At 44.2% G+C, this 21,975-nt stretch overlaps 1 protein-coding gene across 1 annotated transcript in view; it reads right to left on the bottom strand.

Annotated features, from left to right (window-relative positions):
• Positions 1-21,975, bottom strand: part of LOC130273794 (enoyl-CoA hydratase EchA19-like) — a 113,811-nt gene that overhangs the window by 2,006 nt on the left and 89,830 nt on the right. The window lies entirely within an intron of this gene.

Here is a 21,975-nt window from a genome sequence, read left to right as displayed (position 1 = left end):
CTGCCAGGAAAAACATGCCAAATGTCATTCTACTTTGCTTACAGTATATTCGGCAAACGGCACTTGATTTTATTAGCATTCGTTTTAAAGATAGCCCATTACCTGCCAAGCAAAACAGTCATATTTTAATTTGAATCAGGGCAACAACATGCCCAGGGTGCAAGGCAGCTGCACTGAGTCTGTAGAGACATTAGTCACCTCTTGGATGAAATGATGGTAGTTTCGGGAGGTCTGAATAATGTTCTTAGCTGTAATATTGTACACTTCATACGTGATCACCTCCCTTGGTTCTACTTGTATAAAAGTTGCGCAGTACACATACAAGCACAGACATCATACAGGAAATGTCTTGGCCTTGACTTCTGAAACACATCTCAAATCTACTGTGTAGTGCAAATCATAACAGATTAGCCACACAGATCCAAATAAGATAGAACATGGACATTTTCCAGGTTTAAAAGACTAATGCTGCAAATGGTAGAACATCTGGCTAAGGAAAATATATCACAAATACAGTACATCAACTGGAGTCTGTTATTGCTTGTTACTTTCCAGGCAATATAGACTTTTATACTATATAAATAAATATTAAGCATAGAGAAGCAGAGAATTCAACCACTTGTCATGCATTTTTCTTGATACTGCATAGACTATTTTACTTTGTAGCAAAAAAAGAAAATAGCAAAACAAGGTGGGTCTCTCGTCCAACACTGCAAGTACCTATTATTCATTACTGCTCACCATGTCTGAACAATCCAATAAGATTGGGCATCAAAGATGGCAATCTATTGACCATGCATTTTTAAAGGACCTTCAGGACTTGACCAATTGGTAAGATGGGCAAGTACAATCACTGCAAAGTGGGACTATTTGTTCTTGAGATAAGCTGCAGCCAGATCAGTCTTGCAGCAGCTTACCTCTCCTCTCTCCATTGAGAACAAATCTGTAGAGTTACAGTAGCTGTTGGTCCAAATAACAGCTATTGAAGGTGTATGGCCACCTTTATCTAGAGTGCTTTGCTTTGAGTAACTAACCCTGGCACAGGTAAAAAGTAATACAGAACATGTGGTACCCCCCTTTACTGAAGCGGGGCGCTATCAGACAGCCAGCCAGTGCATGTAATTCAGTAATACATGTGTTTTTCCAGTAAAATGCCCATTCTGATCCAGCCATTGACACATTTAGCAGATCTGGACTGTCTGTAGCATTGTATGTTGGTCCAGAAAAGACCATTATTGTTGAAAATATTGTATGTTGAGGTCATTTGTAAGTTGTGGTACCGCTGTAATAAAATTGGCCTGGACAAAAATGAATGTCTCAAAAGGTTGTGCAACAAAATATTATGTTCAGGATACTATCATTGTGATCAAGTGATATCTGTTACCCTCAATGAGATTTCTGCACTTGTCTCCAGGTATCTTGGCCCACTCCTCATAAGCAAACTACTTAAGCTGTCTCAGGTTTGAAGGGTGCCTTCTGCATGTTTTAGCTCCTTCCACAGATGTTTAAAAAGTACCTGTACCAAAATAAACTTTTCTAAACTAACTCCGGTTATGTTCCCTAACTAGTCCTCCCACCCTTAAAGAGTACATATCATTATCTAACCTCTCCCTCATCCCCCTCCACCTCTGTCCCGCTAAAAATACCTTTTTCCTGAGCCGTTTATCAGCTCAGTCTCCTGCTGTGTGTGAGGGGACAAAGGGGGCGTTCCCCAGCAAGCACTATGTCACTGAAGCCTGCTTGGGGGGGAGCTTCCGCCATCACTTCACACTTTAGCAGAACCTGGACGTAGGAGAGCAGCAGAGCTTACAGCTGCAAGCCAGCAGGTAGAAGGTGAGAACTTCGTACACACAGCTCTCTCATCTGTCTCCAGCCGTCTGGCCATGTCTGCAGCTGCTGCCGGCACAGTGCTCACCCCGCCTGTCTGATTGACAGGTGGGAGCTGTGCTGTGTTCGTCACGTGTGCCGGCCGCAGTCTGAGAACCGGGCCTGGCATGAGTCCAAAATCACTAACAGACTAGCGTATAGCCTTTTTTTTAAAGACACATATTTAGGAACTGGTTTTTTTTTATACATTATTTAACAACATATAAAAAAGTTTTTTTGATGACATATACTCTAAAAAAATTCAGAGCTTTAAAAAGCTCTGTATCATACTTTTCTTCTTGCTCACATAGTGTAATCTCCCAGCAGGAGAAAGTGGGCGTTTCCCAGCAGGCATGACATCACTGAAGCCTGCTGGGGATCACTTCCGCCCTCACATCATTGCAGTGATTGAATCATTGAATAGAAGACCTCAACCTCTGTGCAGCTTTCAGTGAGGCTCTCTTAATGTTTCAGTGAGGCTCTGTGCAGCTGTCAATCAAGCTCAGCGCAGCCAGAAGCACTTCCTGAGTTTTGTCTCCTGCCAGGCCGGCAGGAGACCAAAATCACTGTCTTAATTGCGTCAGGGATCAAAACAGAGCCACCTAGTGGCCGTTTTTTCTATTAAATTTTAAGCATATTTATGATGATAATTTTAAAAGCAAGTGAATGGAAAAGTGTCTGCTAATTAAACAAGGAACACTATATTCAAAGTTTTATTTGGTGACAGGTATTCTTTAATAGGATTCAGATCAGGACTCACTGAAGGCCACTTTTGAATAATCCAATGTTTTGCTTGTAGCCATTCCTGGGTGTTTTTAGCTAGGTGTTTTGTGTCATTATCCCCTGACCTGCAACTGAGACCAAGCTTGATGACACTGGGAAGCACATTTCGTTCCAGACTGCCTTGATAGTCTTGATATTTCATTGTACCCTGAACAGATTAAAGCCGCCCCAAAACATAACTAAGCTTTCTCCATGCTTCACAGTAGGTACAGTGTACTTTTCTTTGTATGCAAAATTTTTGCATCTGCGAACATAGAACTGATGTGACTTGCCAAAAAGCTTCAGTTTTGTCTCATTGTCCCAGAGGCTTTGTGGCTTATCAATATACATTTTGGCAAATTCCTGTGTTTCCTGCTTTTTTATGATTTGCTTTTAACAAAGGGGGCCTCCTGGGTCATCGTACATTAAGTCTTTGGCTCAAACAGTGACATATGGAGCAATCTGACACTGATGTACCTTTACCTTAGAGTTAACCTCTAATCACTTGGGGGTATCAATAAAAAGTAAAGATCACGGCACAAAAAATGAGCCCTCAAACCGCCACAAAAAATGAAAAAGTTATAGGTCATAAAAATAGAGGGATTTTAAACGTACTAATTTTGTTAAAAAGTTGGAGATTTTTTTTAAAGCGGTACAATAATAAAAAAGTATGTAATCATGGGTATCATTTTATTCATATTAACCCACAGAATAAATAAAACATGTAATTTTTACCGTAAATTGTACAGTGTGAAAAGGAAATCAGCAAAATTGCGGTTTTCTTTTCAATTTCTCCACACAAATAGTATTTTTTTCATTTTGACATACATTTTATGGTAAAGTGAGTGATGTCCTTACAAAGGACATCTGGTCATGCAAAAAACAAGCCCTCATACTAGTCTGTGGATGAAAATATAAAAGAGTTTTGATTATTAGAAGGCGAGGAGGAAAAAACGAAAACGCAAAAATAAAATTGGCCTGGTCCTTAAAGGGGTATTCCAGGCAAAACCTTTTTTTATATATCAACTGGCTCCGGAAAGTTAAACAGATTTGTAAATTACTTCTATTAAAAAATCCTAATCCTTCCAATAGTTATTAGCTTCTGAATTTGAGTTGCTGTTTTCTGTCTAACTGCTTTCTGATGACTCACGTCCCCGGAGCTGTCCAGCTCCTATGGGGATATTCTCCCATCATGCAAGGGATATTCTCCCATCATGCACAGCTCCCGGGACGTGACATCATCATTGAGCAGTTAAACAGAAAACTTCAGAAGCTAATAACTATTGGAAGGATTAAGATTTTTTAATAGAAATAATTTACAAATCTAGAAATATGGATGCGTAGCTCTACAACATAAAATGTACGAGGTTAACTGGATACCTCTCACCCAAAAGAGGAAAAAAGGAGTTGAATCAAGGAAAATAAAATAAACCAGTTAGTGCACTAACTCTTCAAAGAGTTATATGGTATCAGTCTGGGAAATGCCAAGAAAAGAATTCAATACGATATACCAAAAATTATAAATTTATTAAATGTACCTCAATATATAAGATATGAATGTCAGATGACAATAAAATATAATTTTAAAATATTAATGTTAATAATGTGCCAAACGTGGGGCCCCACGTTGGCACCTGAATATGCTAAACGGATACCACCATATCACTTGATAAAACCAATATGTGGATATGGTCACTATTCACACCAGGAATAGAAAAACGCACAATGGCTCAAATAAAGCCTAGAAAAAATTGTATCCCCTATAACGGGGTGAATTGTCCTACAGTACAAGGAACAACCTGTAAATAAAAATACAGCCTACAAATAAGATATAGTGTAACAACCTGTAAATAAAATACAAATAAATACAATGTGAATCCTGCAAAGAAAATGTAAATAAATACAAAATAAGACGCTGATGGTATCAAATAGTTGTGGTTTCCAGTAATAACCTGTAAATGAATATATCGCAGTCCTGATATAGTCTTGTGTGAATAGTGGCCACTTTCATATGTCCTGCATATAATGAAGCAGTCTTTCCTTTTTTGCCAATTGTATCCACTTAAGGATGATAAACTGTATCAATGTTTCTGTATGCTGTACTCTCTAGGATTGCTGTATTAAAGCTATATTGGTATAAAGCGTAATAGCTGTGAATGAATTGTCGGCACTTTCGTGCCACTCACCGCTCCTAAGATCTGGTTGACTGTGTAACGCTCAAGCTGGGGTGGCGATGTGCGGCCACGTCTCCCTCAGCGAGCTGCGAGGATAGCGGTGTTCGGCCGGTCAGCGTGTGTCTCGGCAGCGTCTGACGTCAGCAGTCAGCTGATTGCAGGTCAGCTGACTGTTTTGTGATGGACGTTTGGTTTGAGCAGATGTTAAAGTCTCTTAACTTTTCCAATAGTATTATTCAGCAAACGATCAGCATATGGTCAGTAATCCCAGGTGGATATAAGGCAATTCTTTCATTCCTGAGGTATCAATGATAATAAGTCCTCATAGATATTAGCGGATAAAAAACACACCAGGATGGGTGCTAAGTGTGAATGTGGTTCAGTGGGATCCGGCTTCCAAATGCAACACCAGACGCGTTTCGGGGTATGACAAGTTAACACCCCTTCTTCAGTGGTGTATATAGCACTAGTGAGGTTGGTAGCCTTTTTTCATAGTGGATACAATCTAGAACTTAATTGAGTCATACAGAGACTGTGAAAACCTATGATGGATTCCTTTAGTATATCATCATCTAAAAAGTCTGAGATGGATTTATCAGTTTGAGTTCACACCACCACTTCATTGCATAATGCACTATAGTTGGAGATATCCAATAAATGGTATTTTTCTTGATTTTCTTAAACTAAAATAGTCATAATAATAACAATAATGAAAAATGTATATAAGTATTGTGATACTGCGCAAAATGTTTTGACGAAGGATGTTTTGGGCAGCCCTTTTTGATATTGGCGACATGCTCAGATATTCTAACTTTGAGGGGTCTCTTAGTTCTACCTATGTATTGTTTGAGGCATCCACACTGCAAGTATATATTGCAGTGTGGATGCCTCAAACAATATATATATGACGTCAGATGCCGCCGAGACACACGCTGACCGGCCGAACACCGCTATCCTCGCAGTTCGCTGAGGGAGACGTGGCCGCACATCACCACCCCAGCTTGAGCGTTACACAGTCAACCAGATCGTAGGAGCGGTGAGTGGCACGAAAGTGCCGACAATTCATTCACAGCTATTACGCTTTATACCAATATAGCTTTAATACAGCAATACAGGTTTACAGTAAGTATTGGGCTGCAAGTTTGAGCTGCGGCAAATTTTCTGCCACAGCTCAAACTACCAGCGAGAAACTACTGTGTACCCCCGCCCGTGTGACTGTACCCTAAAAACACTACACTACACAAACACTAAATAAAATAAAAAGTAAAAAACACTACATATACACATACCCCTTCACAGCCCCCCTCCCCTCCCCAATAAAAATTACAAACGTCTGGTACGCCACTGTTTCCAAAACGGAGCCTCCAGCTGTTGCAAAACAACAACTCCCAGAATTGTTGGACAGCCGTTGACTGTCCAGGCATGCTGGGAGTTTTACAACAGCTGGAGGCACCCTGTTTGGGAATCACTGGCGTAGAATACCCCTATGTCCACCCCTATGCAAGTCCCTAATTTAGGCCTCAAATGCGCATGGCGCTCTCACTTTGGAGCCCTGTCGTATTTCAAGGCAACAGTTTAGGGTCACATATGGGGTATCGCCGTACTCGGGAGAAATTGTGTTACAAATTTTGGGGGGTATTTTCTGCTTTTACCCTTTCTAAAAATGTAAAATTTTTGGGAAAACAAGCATTTTAGGTAAAAAAAACATTTTTTTTTTACATGTGCAAAAGTCGTGAAACACCTGTGGGGTATAAAGGTTCGCTTCACCCCTTGTTACATTCCCCGAGGGGTCTAGTTTCCAAAATGGTATGCCATGTGTTTTTTTTTTTTTTGCTGTCCTGGCACCATAGGGGCTTCCTAAATGCAGCATGCCCCCAGAGCAAAATTTGCTTCCAAAAAGCCAAATGTGACTACTCCTCTTCTGGGACCTGTAGTGCACCAGCAGAGCACTTTTCACCCCCATATGGGGTGTTTTCTGAATCGGGAGAAATTGGGCTTCAAGCATTTTAGGTAAAAATGTTTTTTTTTTTTTTTTATATTTGCAAAAGTCATGAAACACCTGTGGGGTATTAAGGCTCACTTTATCCCATGTTACATTCCCCGAGGGGTCTAGTTTCCAAAATGGTATGCCATGTGCTTTTTTTTTTGCTGTTCTGGCACCATAGGGGCTTCCTAAATGCAACATGCCCCCCAAAAACCATTTCAGAAAAACGTACTCTCCAAAATCCCCTTGACGCTCCTTCCCTTCTGAGCCCTCTACTGCGCCCGCCGAACACTTTACATAGACATATGAGGTATGTGCTTACTCGAGAGAAATTGGGCTACAAATACAAGTAAAAATTTTCTCCTTTTACCACTTTCAAAAATTGGGTCTACAAGAACATGTGAGTGTAAAAAATGAAGATTTTGAATTTTCTCCTTCACTTTGCTGCTATTCCTGTGAAACACCTAAAGGGTTAAAACACTGACAGAATGTCTTTCTGAATACTTTGGGGGGTTTGGTTTTTATAATTGGGTCATTTGTGGGGTATTTCTAATATGAAGACCCTTCAAATCCACTTCAAAACTGAACTGGTCCCTGAAAAATATCGAGTTTAAAAATTTTGTGAAAAATTGGAAGATTGCTGCTGAAATTTGAAGTCCTCTGATGTCTTCCAAAAGTAAAAACTTGTCAATTTTATGATGTAAACATAAAGTAGACATATTGGATATGTGAATAAAAAAAATGTAATCGTAATATCCATTTTCCTTACAAGCAGAGAGCTTCAAAGTTAGAAAAATGCAAAATTTTCACATTTTTCATCAAATTTACGGATTTTTCACTAAGAAAGGATGTAAGTTACCATAAAATGTACCACTATGTTAAAGTAGAATATGTCACGAAAAAACTATCTTGGAATCAGAATGATAACTAAAAGCATTCCAGAGTTATTAATGTTTAAAGTGACAGTGGTCAGATGTGCAAAACACGCTCTGGTCCTTAATGCCAAAATGGGCTTGGTCCTGAAGGGGTTAAGGGGTTAAACCACAAATCAAAAGCAATGCCTTATTTTCATCAGATAATTTTCAGTACATTTTTGTTTATTATTACTTTTGAAAGTTTCAAGTTATTTCAATAAGTATTGAGGGGTTTCCTGCCTTTAATGGAAGGGCACCAACAATTATGTACACACACACGTATATTACGTTCCTACATGATGGCCGTTTCCCCAGTGATAACAGCTTTCCAAAAACCACACCTATCTAAATGTGCTTGGAACACCAAGAAGCATAAACTGGAGACAATATGGCTGCTGTTATTTCAATACAGGTTTTAATTAAACTACAAGTTAATAGTAAATATAAATATTGTTCACTTTCAGAAAGTTTATGAAAAAGTTTTAGCTTATAAAAGCATTTTCATACTGTATACTCACACTGACATTTGTTTTTTATTGCTTAAGGCCATAATAGAGAAAGTGAAGTACCCTTAGGGTGTTACTGCAGGATTAACAGTACTATTAGTTTTGAATAAACATACAAATATCAGATTGATAGCCAAAGAAACAGCACAGTATTCTTGTACACAGTATCATAGACTACTCATTTGTTTACCTGTCAGAGGGGTGATCCATCCTTAGGCAGTATCGGACCAGATTCTGGAACATTTACCTTCTACAGAGTTACACCCTTGTTATTCTAACAGAGATGATTTACTCTGACAATTTATCCAACAGACTAAGAATTAATGTAACTCAGTGGAGAGTTCTCTTAAAAAAAGAGAGACGACTGAGTGTTATGCAGCTTGGAAAATTCCTCCATACTGTTCATCTGTTTCATGTTATCAATGTTTTAATCGCAGAAGAGTGTGACAATTGTCATCTAGTTTGTGTATACAATTTTTAGTTTAAGTTACTTTAGGTTACTACAGCAGTGTAGTGTGCAAATCATCTGCACCACAGTATGACTGACTCCTAAATTGCAATCCATTTCCATACAGTCAGTGATCATTGGAGTTTTCTTGTTTCGACAACAAAAAAAGATAAAATGTCATTTTTGTGTTATGAGGGGTAAATGTAAATGTATCTAGCGACACTGTTATGAACCCCCACTTTTAGCTACAGTAATTCCTTCTGCTTCTTTGGCATGAGTCAATGATATCGCCAGCCAGGGCATCCTGTTACCATGGTCTGAGTTTTTATTCAATTTAGGTAGACTATATGTATAACCATGGGCCTTCTGACCAATGCTGCCACTAGCCTGTTATAACCTATATTGACTGCCTGTGTTTTGAGCCTTCTCTGAATTAATGTCTATTGCCTTGCCGCCTTGGTTATTGGACTGCTCTTACATATACAGTGGGTGGTGTGTATGTACCAGCTTTCGCTCCTTCCTCAGGGGTCTACTATGTGGAGCCCTGCGTGAGACTGGTTTTTCGATCCCACTCCTGGTGACTTTTTTTTGACCAATCCCGCCCGCTCCCGGTGACTTTTTTGACCAATCCTGCCTGCTCCCGCTAACATAGGAATGTACATACACTAGAGTGCAATGCTCCGTACATGCTCCCCATGTATAGCGGTGTGTGTAGTACATTCCTATACATGGGGGTATGTGCAGAGCATTGCATGTATGTATGTACAGATGTGAATAGCAGTGACTGCAGACTCAGAGGCCCTGGGTCACTGACCGATGCAATGCTCTGCATATATCTGCCCTACGTGGTCTGTACTTTTTATCGGTACCATTTTTTGTTTTAATGGGACTTTTAGATCGCTTTTTGTTATTTTTTTATATGGCATATGAAGTGACCAAAAATATGCAATTTTGGACTTTATTTTTATTTTTTTACGTGTACACCATCAACTGTGCAATTTAATTAAAGGAAAACTGTCAGATATTTTCTCCCGCACTATCCATAGGTACTGATGGATAGTGCGGGTGATGCTGATTAAAACGAGCCCTACCCGGATCCGCACGACCGTTCGCCCGCAATTGTAGATTTATTCTATGTGTATATCTTGCTGTAACTGGCACGGGCGGGGCTTCTGCACTGACATCAGCGCCGCTTATGTATATTCATCCCCCCTCCCTCCAGTTCTCCCTCTCTTCGCCGCTCCTAACTGGAGGAGGGGGGATGAATATTCATAAGCAGCGCTGACGTCAGTGCCAGTTAGCTGCAGAAGCCCTGCCCGTGCCAGTTACAGCAAGATATACAAATAGAATAAAACTACAATTGCGGGCGAACGGCCGGGGGGATCCGGGCAAGGTAGGGCTCGTTGCAATTAGCGTCTCCAGCACTATCCATTAGTACCTGTGGATAAAGCAGGAGAAAATATCTGACACTTTTCCTTTAACACTATTTTTTAATAGTTCAGACATTAACACACATGGCGATACCACATACTTTTTTTTAGTTTTTTTTTTACATTATTTTAGTTAAAAATGGGAAAGGGGAGTCAAGCTTTCATTAGGGAAGGGGTAAATGGGAAGGAGTTAAATTTTTTCTATTTTTATTACACTTTTTTTTAAACTTTTTGTTATAGCTCCCATAGGGTATGTGCAAACTGCAGAGCATTGCACCCTAGGATCTGTAGAAGACCCTTTGGTGCAATGCTCTGCAGTCTGCACATACCCCCAATGTATAGCAGTGTGTGTGTGTGCATGTACATTCCTATACAGGTGGGGGTATGTGCAGAGCATTGCACCCTTGTCTGAAGTACAGACTACCCCCACCTGTATAGGAATTTACACACACACTGCTATACACATGGGAGGGTATGTGCAGACTGCAGAGCATTGCACCCTAAGGTCTGTAAAAGACACTAGGGTGCAATTCTCTGTCTGCAGTCTTCTCTGCACATACCCCCTGTGTGTATAGCAGTGCAGAGCAGACTGTAGACACAGATGGGAGGATCACCGACCGCCGGGGCCGCAGCATAGCGCACAGGGAGTGTGTGCTCTAGAAGATAAAAATTTTTACCTACTGAAAGGGGCCCAGGCGCTGTTGGTGGCTGAAGATGGCAGTCCAGGGCAGGCTGAGCAGGGTAAGGAAAGGCGGCACTATGGCGGCGGCGGGAGGAGACAGTTAGGAGGAGCAGCAGCCCAACCCTGGTGAGTGATTGGTAAATGTACTCGGAGGGTGGGGTTGCCACTGAGTCTGCTGTTGCTGCTGAGTCTGAGGCTGCTGGGCGATTTGCGGGACCAGTAGGCATAGCGCCTGAGCGCCCGCCCGCAGCAGCCGCCTGATCGGTATTGTGGTATATAAAAAATGTTATCGGAAATTTTATTGTAAAAAACAAACAAAAAAAAACATGTATTCAGTATGAACCGGTATACCGCCCAGCACTACATTGGAGCAAAAAAGTATTTAGTCATCCACCAATTGTGCAAGGTCTCCCACTTAAAAAGATGAGAGAGGCCTGGCATTTTCATCATAGGTATCCCTCAACTATGAGAGACATATTGAGAAAAAAAAATCCATAAAATTACATTGTCTGATTTTGAAAGAATTAATTAGCAAATTATGGTGAAAAATAAGTATTTGTTCACCTACAAACAAGCAAGATTTCTGGCTCTCACAGACCTGTAACTTCTTCTTTAAGAGTCTCCTCTGTCCTCCACTTGTCACCTGTATTAATGGCACCTGTCACACTCCAAACTCCACTATTGCCAAGTACAAAGAGCTGTCGAAGGACACCAGAAACAAAATAGTAGACCTGCACCAGGCTAGGAAGACTGAATCTGCAATAGGCAAGCAGATGGTGTGAAAAAAATCAACTGTGGGAGCAATTATGAGAAAATGGTAGACATAAAAGACCACTGATAATCTCCCTCGATCTGGCGCTATACACAAGATCTCACCCCGTGGTGTCAAAATGATCACAAGAACGGTGAGCAAAAATCCCAGAACCACACAGGGGGGACCGAGGAAATGACCTGCAGAGAGCTGGGACTAAAGTAACAAAGGATACCATTAGTAACACACTACGCCGCCAGGGACTCAAATCATGCAGTGTCAGACATGTCCCCCTGCTTAAACCAGTACATGTCCGAGCCCATTTGAAGTTTGCTAGAGAGCATTTGGATGATCCAGAAGTATTGGGAGGATGCCATATGGTCAGATTAAACCAAAGTAGAACTTTTTGGTAAAAACTCAACTCGTCGTGTTTGGAGGAGAAAGAATGTTGAGTTGTATCCAAAGAACACCATACCTACTGTGAAGCATGGGTTGGAAACTTCATGCTTTGGGACCAGGACGACTGATCCATGTAAAGGAAAGAATGAATGGGGCCATGTATCGTGAGATTTTGAGTGAAAACCTCCTTCCATCAGCAATGAAAAGTGGCTGGGTCTTTCAGCATGACAATGATCCCAAACACACTGCCTGGGCAACTTCGTAAGAAGCATTTCAAAGTCCTGGAGTGGCCTAGCCAGTCTCCAGATCTCAACCCCATAGAAAACCTTTGGAGAGAGTTGAAAGTCGGTATTGACCAGCAACAGCCCCAAAACATCACTGCTGAGATCTGCATGGAGGAATGGGCCAAAATACCAGCAACAGTGTGTGAAAACCTTGTGAAGACTTACAGAAAACGTTTGACCTCTATCATTGCCAACAAGAGGTATATAACAAAGTATTGAGATTAACTTTTGTTATTGACCAAATACTTATGTTCCACCATAATTTGCAAATAAATTCATTAAAAATCAGACAATGTGATTTTATGGATTTTTTTTCTCATTATGTCTCGCATAGTTGAGGTATACCTATTATGAAAATTACAGGCCTCTCTCATCTTTTTAAGTAGGAGAACTTGAACAATTGGTGGCTGACTATATACGTTTTTGCCCCACTGTATATCCTGTTGTAGACTCCTGGCCTGAACTCTGACCTTGACTCTAAATGAGCTACTGGTTTTGACCCACAATTTCATCTGACTATTCTCCAGTTATATTATCACTTCTGTATTCCGATATTAACCAATGACTACTTTGGAGACCACAACCTGGTGATTTGATTAAAAGGTTATTTCAGAAAACTGATTCTTTAATAGACTTTGAAACTAAAAAATAGTATATTTACGTGCCACATTCCTCAGCAGTTGGGATTATGAGGGGGCTGGGTCACTGCTGTTCACCAGTTTCCCAGACATGTCAACTCTGTAAGGAAGCCCACTGACTGTCCCAGTGACTGTCTGTAGCGCTTACCTGTCTCCATCAGTGACTGGTTCAGTGGGCATTATCCTGCAGGGATGACATGTTAGAGCAACCAGGATGCAGCGGTCAGGAGCAGGGACTCAGACTGGCAGCTGTGAAGAATCGGGGCAGGTGAATCAATAAAAAAAAATTTATTGCCAAATTACCACTTTAATCTTAAACATCCTTATAGGGATCTCTGGTAAAGAACAGAAAGAGCCACTAGACCAGGGTTCCTGAAACTACGGCCCGTGGGCCACATGCGGCCCGCTGACGACATTTATCCGGGCGGCCGCTGCCTGGGACATCCCTGTGTCCCGAAAGATGTTTACGGGACACAGGGATGTGCTCTCGGAGGCCCCGCGTTTACTTTAAAAATGCAGGGGCTGCCGGGAAGGTGGCGCACGCAGGGACATCACTGAAGCCGTGCGTGCGCCCATAGCAACGGAGCACGGAGGAGCGGGGCAGCGATGAGGACGTGCGCTGGCCAGCTAGGTAAGTGTTACCAGCGGCATGTCAGCTTCGGTGCTCCGACCACCACTCCTTCGGTCCCGGGACTTACTGCTATGTCCGGACCGGAGGAGCGGTGGTCGGAGCACTGAAGTGGTGCAGAACACAGGCATACAGCCTCCAGCCATACACTGTATGGTTGGAGGCTGTATGTCTGTGTGGGAACATACTGCACCTAATGTGGGGGAACATACTGCACCTAATGTGGGGGAACATACTGCACCTAATGTGGGGAGCTATACTGCACCTAATTTGGGGGATCTATACTGCACCTAATTTGGGGGATCTATACTGCACCTAATGTGGGGGAACATGCTGCACCTAATGTGGGGGAACATGCTGCACCTAATGTGGGGAGCTACACTGCACCTAATTTGGGGGATCTATACTGCACCTAATTTGGGGGAGCTATACTGCGCCTAATGTGGGGGAACATGCTGCACCTAATGTGGGGGAACATTATACTGCACCTAATGTGGGGGAACATTATACTGCACCTAATGTGGGGGAACATTATACTGCACCTAATGTGGGGGAACATACTGCACCTAATGTGGGGGAACATACTGCACCTAATGTGGGGGAACATACTGCACCTTATGTGGGGAGCTATACTGCATCTAATTTGGGGGATCTATACTGCACCTAATTTGGGGGATCTATACTGCACCTAATGTGGGGGAACATGCTGCACCTAATGTGGGGAGCTATACTGCACCTAATTTGGGGGATCTTTACTGCACCTAATGTGCGGGAACATGCTGCACCTAATGTGGGGAGCTATACTGCCCCTAATGTGGGGGAACATGCTGCCCCTAATGTGGGGGGAACATGCTGCACCTAATGTGGGGAGCTATACTGCACCTAATGTGGGGGAACATGCTACTGCACCTAATGTGGGGGAACATGCTACTGCACCTAATGTGGGGGAACATTATACTGCACCTAATGTGGGGGAACATTATACTGCACCTAATGTGGGGGAACTGTACTGCACCTAATGTGGGGGAACTGTACTGCACCTAATGTGGGGGAACTGTACTGCACCTAATGTGGGGGAACTGTACTGCACCTAATGTGGGGGAACTGTACTGCACCTAATGTGGGGGAACTGTAATGCACCTAACGTGGGGGAACTGTACTGCACCTAATGTGGGGGAACTGTACTGCACCTAATGTGGGGGAACTGTACTGCACCTAATGTGGGGGAACTGTACTGCCCCTAATGTGGGGGAATTGTACTGCACCTAATCTGGGGGAATTGTACTGCACCTAATGTGGGGGATTTGTACTGCACCTAATGTGGGGGAATTGTACTGCACCTAATGTGGGGGAATTGTACTGCACCTAATGTGGGGGAACAGATCTGTGAAACGTGTCAATAGCTGGAAGAACTGACCAATCAGAATGGGCATTAACTGGTAAAACACCTGTATTACTGAAGTGCATGCACTGACTGGCTGTCTGCTAACACCTCTCTACAGTACAGGGAGGTACTTCAAGTTCTTTACTACTGTTTACCTGTGCCAGGGTTAGCTGCTCCTTTGGACATCAGGTGAGGGTGACTCCATGTTACTTTTTTAGGACACTGTGTGTACTGTACAGGACTCTAAAGATGCTCCTGTTCTCTACAGAGACAGTGATATACAGCTTCCAGCAGCTAATTTTTACTTTTATATTTAAGGACTTGCTTTATCTATATTAGTTATCTACTTATTTTTTCCTATTTTTAGATTATATTTTGGGGCTTCAGAAAATTACCAGGTTTCTGTAGAGTTATGGTCTCAATAAACAATTGTTTCAACATACAATGGATGTCCTGGAACTGATTAATAATGTAACTTGAGGGACCACTGCATGTGTATTTTGAGGTGTAATATGGTTGTTGTATATTATAAAAATACACCTCAAAAAGTATTTGTGAACACAGCCTTAAAGATGGAAAATGTCTGTTTCTGTTAAAGGGTGCTGCAGATGTCACTTTTCTCCTCTGCCCCTCCTTTTACTATGCCAATCTTATGTATGCTGCTCCCATAGTCACAGCCTGTACTTTCTGTGCCTATGGATTGGCACACAAAGGTAAAGCATTACCCCTACGTGATGGACTCGACACCTCACAAGCATACCATGGCCCGCTCAGCCATTCAATGGTTGAGATGGGACACCACTGTGGTCAGTGATCAGCTAAGTGGGCAGGTCCTGCACTAAGCTATCTTTAAAAACAGGAAGAAACAAGATTGGGGAATCCCGGGGTAGGTAAGTTTGGCTTTTTTTGGGTAAATTTTTTTTTTTTTACAATTCCAGATACATATAATTTTTAATAATCGATAACAGAATACCCCTTCAACAAACCATATACTGTATATGTTACGCCTAGCGCTCCGGGTCCCCGCTCCTCCCCGGAGCGCTCACGGCGCCTTTCTCCCTGCAGCTCCCCGGTCAGCGCTGACCGGGAGCGCTGCCCTGTCATGGCCGTTGGGGATGCGATTCGCACAGCGGGACGCGCCCGCTCGCGAATCGCATCCCAGGTCACTTACCCGTTCCCGTCTCCTGCGGTCATGTGCTGGCGCGCGCGGCTCCGCTCTCTAGGGCGCGCGCGCGCCAGCTCCCTGAGACTTAAAGGGCCAGTGCACCAATGATTGGTGCCTGGCCCAATTAGCTTAATTGGTTCCCATCTGTTTCCTGGCTATATCTAGTCTCCTCCCTTGCACTTCCTTGCCGGATCTTGTTGCCCTAGAGCCTAGTGAAAGCGTTTTTGTGTGTTTATACCCTGTGTACCAGAACTTTGCTATCTCCCCTGACTACGAACCTTGCCGCCTGCCCCCGACCTTCTGCTACGTCCGACTTTGCTTCTGCCTACTCCCTTGTACCTCGCCTATCTTCAGCAGCCAGAGAGGTGAGCCGTTGCTAGTGGATACGACCTGGTCACTACCGCCGCAGCAAGACCATCCCGCTTTGCGGCGGGCTCTGGTGAAAACCTGTAGTGTCTTAGAACCGGTCCACTAGCACGGTCCTCGCTATCCCTCTCTGGCACAGAGGATCCACCTCCTGCCAGCCGGCATCGTGACAGTAGATCCGGCCATGGATCCCGCTGAAGTTCCTCTGCCTGTTGTCGCCGACCTCCCCACACTGGTCGCCCAGCAAGCCCGACAGATTGCCCAACAAGATCACCAGCTGTCGTACTTGACCACCATGACTCAGCAACTCCAGTCGCAGCTACAGCAGATTCAGTCTCAGCTACAGCAGCAGCAACCATCTCCTCCGCCAGCTCCTGCACCTCTTCCGCAGCGAGTGGCCACTCCTAGCCTCCGCCTGTCTTTGCCGGACAAATTTAATGGGGACTCTAAGTTTTGCCGTGGCTTTCTTTCCCAATGTTCCCTGCATCTGGAGATGATGTCGGATCAGTTTCCTACTGAAAGGTCTAAGGTGGCTTTCGTAGTCAGCCTTCTGTCTGGAAAAGCCCTGTCATGGGCCACACCGCTCTGGGACCGTGATGACCCCGTCACTGCCTCTGTACACTCCTTCTTCTCGGAAATTCGAAGTGTCTTTGAGGAACCTGCCCGAGCCTCTTCTGCTGAGACTGCCCTGCTGAACCTGGTCCAGGGTAATTCCTCCGTTGGCGAGTACGCCATACAATTCCGTACTCTTGCTTCTGAACTTTCCTGGAATAATGAGGCTCTCTGCGCGACCTTTAAAAAAGGCCTATCCAGCAACATTAAAGATGTTCTGGCCGCACGAGAGACTCCTGCTAGCCTGCATGAACTCATTCATCTAGCCACTCGCATTGACATGCGTTTTTCTGAGAGGCATCAAGAGCTCCGCCAGGAAAAAGACTTAGATCTCTGGCCACCTCTCCCACAGTCTCCACTGCAATCTGCGCCTAGGCCTCCCGCCGAGGAGGCCATGCAAGTGGATCGGTCTCGCCTGACCCTGGAAGAGAGGAATCGCCGTAAGGAAGAGAATCTTTGTTTGTACTGTGCCAGTACTGAACATTTTCTGGTGGATTGCCCAATCCGTCCTCCACGTCTGGGAAACGCACGCTCACACTCAGCTCTCGTGGGTGTGGCGTCTCTTGATGCCAAGTCGGCTTCTCCACGTCTCACGGTACCTGTTCGGATTTCCACTTCAGCCAGCTCTCCCCTCTCAGCCGTGGCCTGTCTGGACTCTGGAGCTTCTGGGAATTTTATTCGGGAGTCCTTTGTGAATAAATTCCATATTCCGGTGACCCGTCTTGTCAAGCCACTCCGCATCTCCGCGGTCAACGGAGCCAGGTTGGACTGTACCATACGTTTCCGCACGGAGCCCCTTCTTATGAGCATCGGATCTCATCACGAGAGGATTGAACTTTTGGTCCTCCCCAATTGCACCTCGGAAATTCTCCTTGGACTTCCCTGGCTTCAACTTCATTCCCCAACCCTGGATTGGTCCACTGGGGAGATCAAGAGTTGGGGGTCCTCTTGTGCCAAGAACTGTCTAAAACCGGTTCCCAGTAACCCTTGCCGTAACTCTGTGGTTCCTCCTGTATCCGGTCCCCCTAAGGTCATTAAGGACTCTGCCTGCCACAGGAAATGCCCCTCCCCCCCTCCCAGGCAAGCTTCTGTGTCCCCTCATGGCCCTCGTCCTGGTGTCACACTGCCCCGTGCCAGGTCTCGCCCTCTGCCCTCTCTCCCCATTCCTACTCCTGCGGTTCTGCCTGCCGTTGAGGAATCCCTCCTTCCTTTCCCGGTGTCCTCATCCCAGGGGAGGCAGTTACCCGATAAAGAGAAGGGGAGACCTAAGGGGGGGGGTACTGTTACGCCTAGCGCTCCGGGTCCCCGCTCCTCCCCGGAGCGCTCACGGCGCCTTTCTCCCTGCAGCTCCCCGGTCAGCGCTGACCGGGAGCGCTGCCCTGTCATGGCCGTTGGGGATGCGATTCGCACAGCGGGACGCGCCCGCTCGCGAATCGCATCCCAGGTCACTTACCCGTTCCCGTCTCCTGCGGTCATGTGCTGGCGCGCGCGGCTCCGCTCTCTAGGGCGCGCGCGCGCCAGCTCCCTGAGACTTAAAGGGCCAGTGCACCAATGATTGGTGCCTGGCCCAATTAGCTTAATTGGTTCCCATCTGTTTCCTGGCTATATCTAGTCTCCTCCCTTGCACTTCCTTGCCGGATCTTGTTGCCCTAGAGCCTAGTGAAAGCGTTTTTGTGTGTTTATACCCTGTGTACCAGAACTTTGCTATCTCCCCTGACTACGAACCTTGCCGCCTGCCCCCGACCTTCTGCTACGTCCGACTTTGCTTCTGCCTACTCCCTTGTACCTCGCCTATCTTCAGCAGCCAGAGAGGTGAGCCGTTGCTAGTGGATACGACCTGGTCACTACCGCCGCAGCAAGACCATCCCGCTTTGCGGCGGGCTCTGGTGAAAACCTGTAGTGTCTTAGAACCGGTCCACTAGCACGGTCCTCGCTATCCCTCTCTGGCACAGAGGATCCACCTCCTGCCAGCCGGCATCGTGACAGTATATACTCGAGTATAAGCCGAGTTTTTCCGCACGATTTTTCGTGCTGAAAACGCCCCCCCTCGGCTTATACTCGAGAACAAAAAAACGCTTCTGGCTTAGCTGTGAGGGGATGGTCCGGGCTGTCCTTCTTTGGCCATCTATGCTGCAGGGACCGTCCGGTGGGGAGGGTTAGTCATTCCGGGCTGTCCATCTTCCCCGGGAGGACCTCTTCTCCGCTCCGGGCCGGCTCGAACTAGTGATGCTGCATTGACGCCACCACGCAGGGAGGTTCATGCGCAGGGACGTCACGGATGTCTGCTGCGCAGGGACGTCCCTGCGCGTCATCGTCAACCCAACGTCACTAGCCCGTGGCCTTCCCGGAGAGTAGAAGAGGGCCTCCAGGTGAAGATGGACAGCCCGGAACAACTAACCCTCCCCACCAGACGGTCCCTGCAGCATAGATGGCCCGGACCAGCTCACCCTTCCTTCCCACCGAGAAAGCAACAACTGGGGAGGTGAGTAGAAAACAAAAGGGGGGTCTGGATGATGACAAAGGGATTGACAGGCGGTGATGATAAAGGGGGATAGTGACGAGGGGGATGATGACGAGGGTGATGATGACTGGGTGATGATGACGGGGGTGTTAATGACGGCGGTCTGGATGATGACAGGGGGGATGATGTATTTCCCACCCTGGGCTTATAGTCGAGTCAATAACTTTTCCTAGGTTTTTGGGGTGAAATTAGGGGCCTCGGCTTATATTCGGAATGGCTAATACTCGAGTATATACGGTATATTTCCATATATTGCTCAGGGGTGTATGCCTATGATAAAAATGCTAACAAAATGCAAATCTTCAAAATAATTTATTAAAGTAGTGGTTAACTAGGATTAGTATTTGACACAGAAGTAGATTAACATATTTTACTTTTAGAGAATAATAAAAAGAAACCAGTTTTAATATAATAATTTCAATATTTTAATAATTAGTATTACAAATATTATATTAACTCAGACAGATATGTTGTCTGCAGCAGTCAAAGATTCCAGGGGAAAAATATTATAATGAAAACTTAATATTTTTCAGCAATAAGTAAATGGTGTGATGCATTTCACAGAAATGATTCCTTCCTAGCACCAAAAACTATGAGTAATACTCGTGTCTGGGCTTCGCGCAAACACAACTGCCATTCATGGCACAGAGCCAATGTCGGTTCTGGGTCACATCCGATAATTCACCTTGTGACCAGAGGTTCGTACTCTTGTCAGGTGAAAGAATAATAGTACTTTTAGTATAAACAATAGATTCTGGGAAGTGTAAATTATATGGCTGTGAGTCAAAGGATTTTCACATTAATTAAGTTTATTAATAAAGTAACAGTGGCTCCAATACTAGTTTTACCCTGAAAATAAAAAAATAATAATTTTGGAAAATATTACAAAAGTTTGTTCTGTACATGAGGAAAAAGAAATCCTCTTAATTGAGCACTAAAGTCTTTAAATTCTTTAGTGGCAGTGATGAGTCAGACTATTGACCCAGTCTGGCACAGAACCCAAATGACAAAATTTTTATGTGAGGCTTAGCATGACTTAGGCCAGCTGTTTACAGAATAGCAGATTCTTATATGAGCTTAGAGAATTAAATCTGGCCACTTGAAAAATATTCTTCAAGGCCCACAGTTTTATACTTTTGTATCAAGCTACAATTGCAACTTGAAATACCAATATTTTTCATGAGGTAAAGGAAATCATTAATTTATTAAACTATTACTTAAAACTAAAAAATAGGCTATATATGAGGTACAGTGCTGTGATGTATTATCCGTTAACCTGTATATTTAGGGAAAATTGAGCTTCAGTTTTGTTGCTAGGTGGTAGCTGATTTATCACAATGAGGGACATTAATCATTGTTGTCTTTGGTAAGTGAGTTCTGAAGTAATTAGTTTTGCTTTAGTTTTGCTTATGTGCTACATATTTATCATACTAACACATAAATGAATTTGAAGCACATAAGCAAAAACACAAAAGTTGCAGTTGAGCCTTTTTTTTTGCCTACGTGCGACATTCGAGCATCATTAATTCGTGACCACTGCAAAGTGAAAACAGAAAGTTGCTTAGGTAGGGCTGTTTGCAACTTTATGCATACCCACAAAGGTCACAAAAAAGTGCTTAAAGGAGAACTCCAGAATATAAAAATTGTCCCCCATACTGCCGGCAGTAAAAAAAATAAAGATGTACATACCTTCCTTCGCTCTCCCGGGGCCTCCGGTAACCTGCTCCGGTCTCCACCGCGATCCTATTCCTGGTTGCTGGTGGTCAGCGTGTCATACTGCGCTCAGCCAATCTCTGGCCGCAGTGAAGTCCCGACTTGGCCGGGGATGGGCTGAGCGGCAGTGTGACGTTTTATGGCCCCGGCAGCAGGTGCCGGTGTAGTGAAGAATTGTGTGTCTTGAAGCTTTCTCACACAGCGCAGTATGACTCGCCGACCACCGGCAACCAGGAAGAGAATCGCTGCGGAGACCAGAGATGGTTACCAGAGGCCCCGGGGGAGCAAAGGAAGGTATGCACATCTTTATTTTTTTTCTGCCGGCAGTATGGAGGACAATTTTTATATTCTGGAGTTCTCCTTTAAGCACACGTGCGACTTTTTTGTGCACCCAGAGTAAGCAAAAAAGGCTCTAAACACCATGATAAATGTCCCCAATAAGTTTACATGCTTGTTTCCAGCTAGTCTAGACAAAAAGCACGTATAGGAGTTGTAGCCAATCATATGTGAAAGCTGTGTCTGGAATAAATCACAAGTGAAATGGCATAAAGACTACGTAACAAAAACGGTTGGAGATGTTACTATTGGTGGAAAAATCATCAACCACAGGGGTGGTTCCTTACTGACATCAGTATAGCCAAGAAAAAAATAGACTGGCAGGTGCTTACGTTGGTGATTAAAGGGGTACTCCGGTGGAAATCTCTTTTTTTTAATCAACTGGTGCCAGAAAGTTAAACAGATTCGTAAA

Source organism: Hyla sarda, chromosome 5 (assembly GCF_029499605.1).
Source record: "Hyla sarda isolate aHylSar1 chromosome 5, aHylSar1.hap1, whole genome shotgun sequence".
Classification (NCBI taxonomy): domain Eukaryota; kingdom Metazoa; phylum Chordata; class Amphibia; order Anura; family Hylidae; genus Hyla; species Hyla sarda.
This window is presented reverse-complemented; position numbering and strand designations above follow the sequence as displayed.